At 42.0% G+C, this 3,429-nt stretch overlaps 1 pseudogene; it reads right to left on the bottom strand.

Moving 5' to 3' along the window:
• Positions 1-255: 255 nt before the first annotated feature.
• Positions 256-1,253, bottom strand: LOC105481185 (glyceraldehyde-3-phosphate dehydrogenase pseudogene; annotated as a pseudogene).
• Positions 1,254-3,429: the final 2,176 nt, after the last annotated feature.

The following is a 3,429-nucleotide window of genomic DNA, read 5'->3' as shown; positions in this document are numbered from 1 at the left end:
CTCCTTAGCATAATGTTAGTATTCAATATATTTTGATTCATTAGTTAATTAATTTTTTGAGTACAGGGGACTTTATTGATAGTATATGACAAAGTGGGCTTCCTAGGCCCCTCCCTCTTCAGGGGGTTCTGTGTGGAAATTGTGGGGAGGGGAGGTTTTCGGTGTGGTGGGGAACTGAGTGTGGCAGGGACTCCCTAGCAGCTGCGGGCCTCTCTCTTCCTCTCGTGCTCTCACTGCAGCTGGTGGTCAGGGGTCTTACTCCTTGGAGGTTTTGTGGGCTATGAGGTCCACCACCCTGCTGCTGTAGCCAAATTCATTGTCATACCAGGAAATGAGCTTGACAAAGTGATTGTTGAGGGCAATGCCAGCCCCAGCATTGAAGGCAGACGAGTGGGTGTTGCTGTTAAAGTCAGAGGAGACAACCTGGTGCTCGTGTAGCCCAGGATGCCCTTGAGGGGGCCTGTAATTCCTGTTTTACCACCTTCTTGATGTCATCATATTTGGCAGGTTTCTCCAGATGGCAAGTCAGGTCCATGACCAACACGTTGGTAGTGGGGACATGGAAGGCCATGCCAATGAGCTTCCCATTCAGCTCAGAGGTAACCTTACCCATAGCCTTGGCACCACTAGTAGATGCAGGGATGATGTCCTGGAGAGCCCCGTGGCCATTGTGCCACAGTTTCCCAGAGGGGCCATCCAGGGTAGGGTGGCTGTGATTGCATGGACTGTAGTTATAAGTTCTTCCATGCCAAAGTTGTCATGGATGACCTTGGCCAGGGGGGCTAAGCAGTTGGTGGTACAGGAGGCATTGCTGATGATCTTGAGGCTGTTTTTGTACTACTCATGATTCATGCCTATCATGAAAAAGGGGGTGTCAGCAGAAAGGGCAGGGATGATGGCCCTTTTGGCTCCCTCTTCTAAGACATCTCCAGCCTTCTCATGGTATTGAAGATGCCGGTGGACTACACAACATAATCAGCACCAGCATCATCCCATTTGATTTTGGTGGGACCTCGCTCTTAGAACATGGTAATGGGATTTCCACCGATGACAAACTTCCTGCTCTCAGCTTTAATGGTGCCATGGAACTTGCCATGGGTGGAATCATACTGGACCATGTGGATCATGTAGTTGAAGTCAACAAAGGGGTCATTGATGGTGACAGTATCCACTTTGCCAAAGTTAAAAGCAGCCCTGATGACCAGACACCCAACATGGCCAAATCCATTTACTCTGGCCTTCACCTTCACCATGGTGTCTCAGGGATACAGCTGGTGCTGCATGAGAAGATGCAGCTGTCTGTCTAACAGGAGGAGCAGAGAGTAATTGTATACATTTTCTACATGCCTTTCTTACTAATATATGGCAAGTGTCTTTCCTTTTTGTTAAGTATTCTTCTAAAACACCATTTTTAATAATAGAAAATTTGGGGATCTATTGCTCTCATTCTCACCTACATTGGGTTTTACCTTTTCTTTTAAATCTTTGCCAATTTATGGAGTGAAAAAGATATCTCCCCTTTATATTTTTGATTGCTAGTGAGGTTCTTCATGTTAATTGGTCTTTCATCTTTTCTATGAAAGTGCTTTTATTGGTGTATAAACACCCTTTATATATTAGGGTTGTTAGCATTTTTGTCATGTTTACAAATGTGTTACAAATGCATACACAAACAATATATTTGTTCCAGATTTTTAATTTTAATAGACTTTTTTTCATCATGATGCACTTAGATATCTTGAATTCATTCTTCCTAACTAAAATTTTCTGTCATTTGACCAACATCTCCCCAATCCCCCTTCCTTTGCCTCTACCATTTTACTCTCTGCTTCTATGAAGTCACCTTTTTCACACTCCACTGTAAGTGAGGACATGTAATATTTGTCTTTCTATGCCTGCTTATTTCACTTAACATAATGTCCTCCAGGTTCATCCAGTTGTCACAAAAAATAACAGGATTTCCTTTTTTCAAAGGCTAATGGTATTCCATTGTTTATATGTGCTACATTTTCTTTGTCCATTAATCTATTGAAGGACACTTAAGTTGATTCCATATCCTGGCTATTGTGAATAGTACTGCAATGAACACGGGAGTGCAGATATCTCTTCACCACACTTATTTCATATTCCTTGGATATGTACCTAGTAGTGGGATTGCTGAATCACATGGTAGTTCTATTTTTAACTTTTTTAGGAACCTCCATACTGTTTTCCATAATAGTTGTGCCAATTTACATTCCCACAAACAAATTACAATTTTTATTCACAATACTTTGATATAAAATTTTGTTTCTTATTTATTGTTTGCTTTCTTACCATGCCACCTTCAAAGAGACCTGGAGACATTGCCGGGGGTTGGAAACTGACTTAATAAAGAGGCTTGAGAAAGGAAAGAAAGAAAATGTATTAAGGCAAATATTGCAAGGAGTAGACAGATCTAGTTTTAATTCCATTTTAGCCACTAACTACTAATTGGTCAAGTGATTAAATCTCTCAAAACCAGTTTCCTTTTTGGGGATTGGGGATAATAATAGTTTCCCTGAAGGGTTGTTGTGAGGACCACAGAAAACAAATGTAAAGTAATTCCCTGGGAATGTTTATGCACTGTTGGTGGGAATGTAAATTAGCTCAGCCCCTGTAGAAAGCAGTTTGGAGATTTCTCAAAGAACTAAAAGTAGAATTACCATTTGACTCAGCAATCCCATTGCTAGGTATATGCCCAAAAGAAAATAAATTGCTCTACCAAAAAGACACCTATATTCATTTGTTTTTCACAGCACTAGTCACGATAGCAAGATATGGAATCAACCTAGGTAACCATCAACAGTGAATTGGATAAAGAAAATGTGTTACATACACACCACGGAATACTACAAACCATAAACCATTCACAGCCCCAGCACTGAAGGCAAAAGAGTGGGTGTCCATCGTAGCTGTGAATACTACACAACCATAATAGCTGGAGGCCATTATCCTATGTGAATTTTTTTGTTTGCTTTTTGAGACAGAGTTTCACTCTTATTGCCCAGGCTGGAGTGGGCACTGCAACCTCTCCTTCCCGGATTCAAACGATTCTCCTGCCTCAGCCTCCCAAGTAGCTGGGATTACAGGCATCTGCCAACACACCTAGCTAATTTTTGTATTTTTAATAGAGACAGGTTTCACCATGTTGGCCGGCCTGGTCTTGAACTCCTGACCTCAAGTGATCTGCCTGCCTCTGCCTCCCAAAGTGCTGGGATTATAGATAAGCGTGAGCCACTGCACCCGGCCTATCCTAAGTGAATTAACACAGGAACAGAAAACCAAATATGAATGTTCCCACCGATAAGCAGGAGCTAAAGATTGGAGCTACAGAGACATAAAGATGGAAACAATAGACACTAGGAACTCCAAAAGTGGGAGAGGGAGGGAGGAAGTTGGAGAAGGACT

This window comes from Macaca nemestrina, chromosome 9 (genome assembly GCF_043159975.1).
Source record: "Macaca nemestrina isolate mMacNem1 chromosome 9, mMacNem.hap1, whole genome shotgun sequence".
NCBI lineage: Eukaryota > Metazoa > Chordata > Mammalia > Primates > Cercopithecidae > Macaca > Macaca nemestrina.
This window is presented reverse-complemented; position numbering and strand designations above follow the sequence as displayed.